The sequence below is a fragment of the Meles meles genome, chromosome 11 (genome assembly GCF_922984935.1).
Source record: "Meles meles chromosome 11, mMelMel3.1 paternal haplotype, whole genome shotgun sequence".
Lineage (NCBI taxonomy): Eukaryota > Metazoa > Chordata > Mammalia > Carnivora > Mustelidae > Meles > Meles meles.
The window spans coordinates 5,300,683-5,306,994 of NC_060076.1; the positions used below are offsets into that span (position 1 = coordinate 5,300,683).

At 54.8% G+C, this 6,312-nt stretch overlaps 1 long non-coding RNA gene across 1 annotated transcript; it reads right to left on the reverse strand.

Annotated features, from left to right (window-relative positions):
- Positions 1 to 5,099: 5,099 nt before the first annotated feature.
- On the reverse strand, positions 5,100 to 6,298 carry LOC123953354. The gene is made up of 2 exons (XR_006820866.1): positions 6,145 to 6,298; positions 5,100 to 5,570 (listed from the first exon to the last, which is right to left on the reverse strand). It is a non-coding gene; the product is annotated as an uncharacterized LOC123953354 (long non-coding RNA).
- Positions 6,299 to 6,312: the final 14 nt, after the last annotated feature.

Below are 6,312 nucleotides of genomic sequence, written 5' to 3' on the forward strand. Positions count from 1 at the left end.
TAAGCAAAGCTCACAACTACATCTGTCAAGAAAGCCAATCCTGCAAGGCAGTCAATGATATAAAGTCCAGGACTCCATGGGACATCGGAAGGTCAGACGCTTGTCCTCCTGCCTGGAGGAAGGGGATAAAGCTACGAAAGTGTGAGAAAGGTCCATCTGCTGAGTCTGGCCTCCGCCATAAGAGGGCAGTGGTGTCCTATGAGCCAGGGTAGCCCAGTCCGCTAGGGGAGCTAGGCCTGGGAGTGCCCCTAGACCAAGAGTAGGGTACTCTGGACATCATCCACTTTCATCCCAGGAGGGATGGACATAACCTGCGCCCCTCCCATTCTCACAGCACCCACGTTTCCAGGGCCTGTCACAGCATTGGGATTATGACTACTTAGTATAGTGGAGGATTCCGTGTCTGTTGAGAGATGGCTTCCTGGTTCACAGACAACGCACTTCTCACTGTTTCCTCGTATGGCCCAGAGTGGGTGAGAGGAGTCTCTGGGGTTTCTCTTATAAGGCACCTTGGTGAACTCATCGCCTCCCAAAGGACCCACCTCCTTATGCCATTAACTTGGGGGTTAGGATTTCAACACATGGATCTAGGAGAGACATATCCACTGCGGATACTTTTTTATAGAGGAAGAAACTAAGGGCCAAAAAGGACTAAACTGCACAGCGTGGCTGGTGGCAGGGCCAGTGTTCCTTCCCACCGCACCTGCTTTGCCCCAAAGCCTGCGCCATTTACCAAACACTTCTCGAGGGCCTTGTCCTTTGCTGGATGCTTTACAGGCACGTGCTACTTATTCCTCACACTTGGCCCATCTTGGAGGTAGGAATTGCTATTCCTGATGGTCCTTGGGGTCTCTGAGTCCCACAAGGGACTTGCAATTGGGATTGGCACCCGAGACTCCAGTCTCCTCACCAGTGTTCCTCTCTGCATCACACTTGTTTCTTTGTACCACGCAGACACCTGGGCACCCGGAAACAGAGTGCACGTCCCAGAGAGGCTTATTAGGAATATAGATTCCTCGGGGCACCTGGGTGGCTCAGTCAGTTAAGCATCTGCCTTCGGCTCGGGTCATGATCCCAGGGTCCCGGGATTGAGCCCCACATCGGGCTCCCTGCTCTGCGGAAAGCCTGCTCCTGCCGCTCCCCCTGTTTGTGCTCTCTCTTTGTGTCAAATAGGTAAGTAAAATCTTAAAAAAAAAAAAAAAAAAAAAAAAAGACTATGGATTCCTGAGCCCAAACTTGGGCATTGAGGTACTACAAAGGTGGGGTCTTGGAAGTCTGTGAGTGTGTGTTTAACTCCCTCAATGACTTGAATGCCCCCCCACATCCATCTACCTCTCATCTGTGCACTTTCCTCAGGCCCCTTGGTCATCTCTTACCTGGGCACCGCCTCTAGGCTGGTCTCCTGGGTTCTGCATTTGCCCCTCCTACCATCCAATCTCCAAACAGCAGCCAGAGTGAGCTTTTTTTTTTTTATATATATTTTATTTATTTGACAGAGAGAGATCGCAACTAGGCAGAGAGGCAGGCAGAGAGGCAGGCAGAGAGAGAGGAGGAAGCAGGCTCCCTGCAAAGCAGAGAGCCCGATGCGGGGCTCGATCCCAGGCCCCTGAGATCATGACCTGAGCCGAAGGCAGAGGCTTTAACCCACTGAGCCGCCCACCCAGGCGCCCCCCCCCCCAGAGTGAGCTTTTAAAAACACATCGGGTTAAACCATTTTCCTGCTTAGAACACTTCTGGCAGCTTCCGTTTATACCAAGAATAAAATCCAAACTCATCTTCATGGGACCTGTCTCTGAGCTCGCTCCCCTCCTCCCCCGACCCCTTACTCCCTCCACTGCAGTCGGATGTGCTGGTCTCACCTGCCTTCACGCCACACACACCGCTCTGGTCACCAACCCAAGATCGGTGCACTTGGGATGCTCCTGGCATGGGATTCTCTTCCCGTGGGTCTTGGTGGGGCTGCTGCTGCTTCTCACTCGGGCCTCAGCTCAACTCTCCTCCTCACAGAAACCTTCCCTGACTGCCTTCTCTGGAATAATCCTTGGTCCCTTTTTTATCACTCGGTTCTGTCTCCTTTCTTGTCGCTGAATGTTTGTGTTCGTTTATGGCAGACTTCCTCCACCAGAATGGGGGTCCTCCAAGAACCAGGGGCTTTACGTCTTGTTCATTGTGTATCATCAGTGCTCGGAACTGAGGCCCCTTCCTGCATTAGCCATTCCCTAGAGATAGTAACCAAGTGGCCCACGGGTGTGCCTTTCAGATGCAAACCAACCTATCCAGAGCCCACACCCTCAACCACCTCCTTTGGGATGGGGGGCAGCAGGGTCGCTCTGGGCCACTCTCCACCTGCCCTAATCCCACCTGGGCCAGGTACCAGACACGTGGGGGCAGGCTCCGGGAGCACTTGTCTTTGAAGCCCTGGGCCAACATGCAAGATGTCTGATTTGACCGAGGCAGCCACGTTGCAGGAAGCATTTGGCACGGGTGCTAATCAGCCCCCATCTGGAACTTTGCCCACCAGCCACAGACATACATCCCAGCAGGCCAGCTCTGAGGCAGAAAGGAAGCTGAAAGTTTGGGGTATCTGTTCCTCTATTTCAAGAGATCCAAGGATAATGGATATGGCAAAGGATAGGAGAAGAGGGGTTGGACAGCTGCCTCAGATGCCCTCTGGGGCAATGCCCAGTGCGGTGGGTGTAGAAGCTGCAGCCCTTCTCACCCCCCAAAGGCAGCCCTGTCTTAACAACGGCTTCTGTTTGTTGAACTTAACGTTGTGCCAGTCATGACGCCGTATGCTTTATTCGTTGATATACATGAGCCCACTTACTCCTTGCAACATTCTTTTCCATTTGAGGAAACTGAGGCACAGAGAGGCTAACTGCCTTGCCCCGGGTCACACAGCCAGGGAAGGGCAGCAGAGCAGGGTTTCAAAGCAGGAACTCCCGCCGGGAGTTCCTGAACCATGCGGCAAGATGACAAAAAGAAAGAAAAAGCCATCTTGATTGGAAGGCAAGAAGTAAAACTGTCTCGATTCGGAGACAACATGATCGTGTACATAGAAGTCCTGAGGAATTTACCAAAAAGCTTCTAGAATGAGTAAGCGAGTTTTGCAAGGCTGAAGAATACAAGGCCAGTATACGGGCTGGTCTGCACTGGATCCCTGTGGGATATGCCCAAAGCACTTTGGACCGACTCTGTGGGCCGGCTGGGATATGGTTGGCCTACTGGTCGGTCATGAGCATGGCTCCTAGGGTCAGCGGCCACGGGGAAAACTGCTCTACCAATGCCCGCAGAGGACGTGGGCAAATGATTTACTCTCTAGCTCAGTTTTCTTCTACTTCAAATGGATATTAATAGTGCATCAGAGAGGAAAAATGAGCATCAGCCCCACAGGCTTGTGGGGAGGATTCCCAGAACAAATGCATTTAAATCCCCAAGGCCAGAAACTGCCAATGGTGTTCGCATGCCTTTGTGGGGAGGAGAGGGTGTGGAGAGGGGCTTGAGGCGTCTGCTGGGAATGCAAGCACGGTAAGAGCTGAGGCCTTCGGAATCAGGCTTCCCACAGTGTGCGATTCTTCAGGAACCCCATTCCACACTGCGCATCCTTGGATCTGAGGTCTGGGGTGCAAAGGCAGTTTAGCCTGCAATTACAGCCTGCTGCCACCAGGCGGGTTCTGGAGTCCTGGCTGTGGTTCCTGGGCTCTGCAGCAGGGACTTCTCAGAATGGAATTACCCAGGGAGGGCCATGGAGATTTTTTGGTCAAGGGCCCTACTGCCCTCCCTGAAGTCTGACTGCTGAAGGAAGCCAGCATTACTCTCTGGGAGGCATGGCAGGTGGGTGAGGAGGGTGTTTAACTCTATTGGTCAGCATCCAGTGGAAAGGGGATTCAAGATTTATTTATGGAGGGGCGCCTGGGTGGCTCAGTGGGTTAAAGCCTCTGCCTTCGGCTCAGGTCATGATCCCAGGGTCCTGGGATTGAGCCCCACATCAGGCTCTCTGCTCAGCAGGGAACCTGCTTCCTCCTCTCTCTCTGCCTCTCTGCCTACTTGTGATCTCTGTCTGTCGAATAAGTAAATAAAATCTTTAAAAAAAAGAAAAGATTTATTTATGGAAACAAGAGGCCTCTGTAGGGCCTTCAGTGGGGGAGAAGGTAATACCAGGGCCACTGGAGGCATCAGAAGCCTAGCGGTGAGGTTTCAAAGGAGAGGCCAGGTTGGTGACAAAGGGAGGACTACCAAGGGTGACTTTCCCCGTTGACCCTAGGGAGGAAACCCCAGATGGGGCTTGCAAATGGACACACCAAGTGTGCATCTCTCCCCGTGCCTGCATCTGCCCGGGCACAAGACCAGTCCCCCAAAGTATGGGGGTCTTTGGGAGTACCTGAAGCTCCCAATGGGGATGGCCCGCCTATAAAAGCGTGAGCTCAAGTGTCTTCCTGCATGTGTGTGTGTGCTCGTGGGCACACGCACACAGCAGCTGAGGATGCACAGACATGCGCCTGTGGGATGCCAGTGGGTTGGGCGGGCGACCCTCCAACTCGCAGGTGTTGGAATACGGGTGTGAACTCACACTCTCCAGGGGGCACACCTCCTCCTGGCCAGGAGGTGCTGGATAGGACAGCCAGGGCCTGACCCTGCCCTGATGGCCTTCCTGGTCTTTCGACTTCCTCAGGGAGGGTCTGGAAAGGGGTACCCCGAGCATTTGGAAATTCTGGGCATCGGGAGGGCACTTGGTGGCCATCTTGGTCCACCCCCACGGGCTACTTGAATTCTCTTAAGTTGTCCATGAAAAGAAAAAAAAAAAAAAGGTAGGTAAAGATTTTGGGGGAGTAACAAAGTGGGATGCCAGTATTTGAGAGTCAGCCGGAAGCAGGAAGATTACGTCCAGCCCCGTCAGAGATTTCTGGTTGCTTTGAAACTGTGGCAATCTCTTTGGGAGCTGACATCGCAGGTGTGTCGGAGAGTTTTCCTTGGGGAGGGCACAACAGTGACCTTCAAAAGCAGTGGAACAACTCTTCCCCAGTTTCTAGGCGCGCTCCACATTTCCTCTTCATGCAGATCTGCAGATAAACGGGTCGACCCCTTCGGATGCTAAGTGATAAATGTTCCAAGTAGTTTTTATTTTAGAATACAAGAGAGGTACAAATGTATTTACAGTTGTACATATACAATCAAATAATATATATCACAGTTTCGTAAATATCATTTGAGATAAATATTTACAAAGTTAAAGTGACCATTTTCTGGAAGTAGAACACAGTTTCTTGAAAATTCTATACATTTTATACTTTTCATTATTATTATAGTTTCTTTATTTTACAAAACGCCCTTCGGGAGTTCTGGTACATGACTGCCAGGTGGGACAGGAGACACCAGAGGGCGCCCACGGCCAGAGTTTGGGGAGACTTGGGAGGAGGCAAGGGAGGGTGTGGGTGGGCGGGGCCGACACCCCCCCACCGCCCCCACCACCAGGATCGCGCACCGCCTGGAAGTGCTTTCTCCGCCGAGAAGCCGGTCTTGCCCTCTTCCCGCAGGAGTGTGGCCAGGAGGGGAAGGGACGCTTCTCCTCCCTGAGCAAGAAGTCAGAGATGAAGGGGAGGAGGCATGGCTCCAACGATCTCATTTTACGGATGGGGAAGGGGGAAACTGAGGCCCCAAGAGGGCCTTCCCCGGGTACCCCGGTGGATTTCCGTCTGCCCTCGCGCTCGGCCTGCCCGGCACACTGCACCCTGTTCGTGCCTCGTCCCTCACCGGGAGCCGGCTTTGGGGGTAAGGTGGCCAGGAGAGAAGGGCCTGCCTGCCAGGGAAGAGCAGGTCTCGGGTCTCTTCTGGCTGCCCCAGAGCCCCGCCAGCCCCCAGCTCTCAAGATCGTGTCCATGACTCGCGACACTGCGTGGCACCAGTCCCAAGAGGCAGCCGGAGGGGCCGTGCGCGCACCGGCCCGCCGCCCGCCTCCCGCCCCCAGGCTCCCCGCCCCCGCTGAGGCCCTGCCACCCCCGAGGGATGCCAGCCCGGGAAGCCGGCTGGACAGGTGTGCCAGAGCGCCCCCGGCGCCGGGCGTGGGGACCCCCGAGGAGGAGGCGGCCGAGCAGCCGCACCAGCCGGGTGGCCTGCAAAAGGGACCCTGCCCCTCCGTGTCCTCACCTGCGAGACGGAGCGCAGACTGTGTGCCTAGGGGGTCACTTGTTGGGACGCACCTACAGCGCCGGGCGCCGGGCCCTCTGCGGCCGGGGTGGGGGTGTCAAGCGAGGAGAGAACAGCCCCGGCCCGCGCCCCACGAGCTGGAGGAGCGAGGCGGGAGGCGGGGCGCGC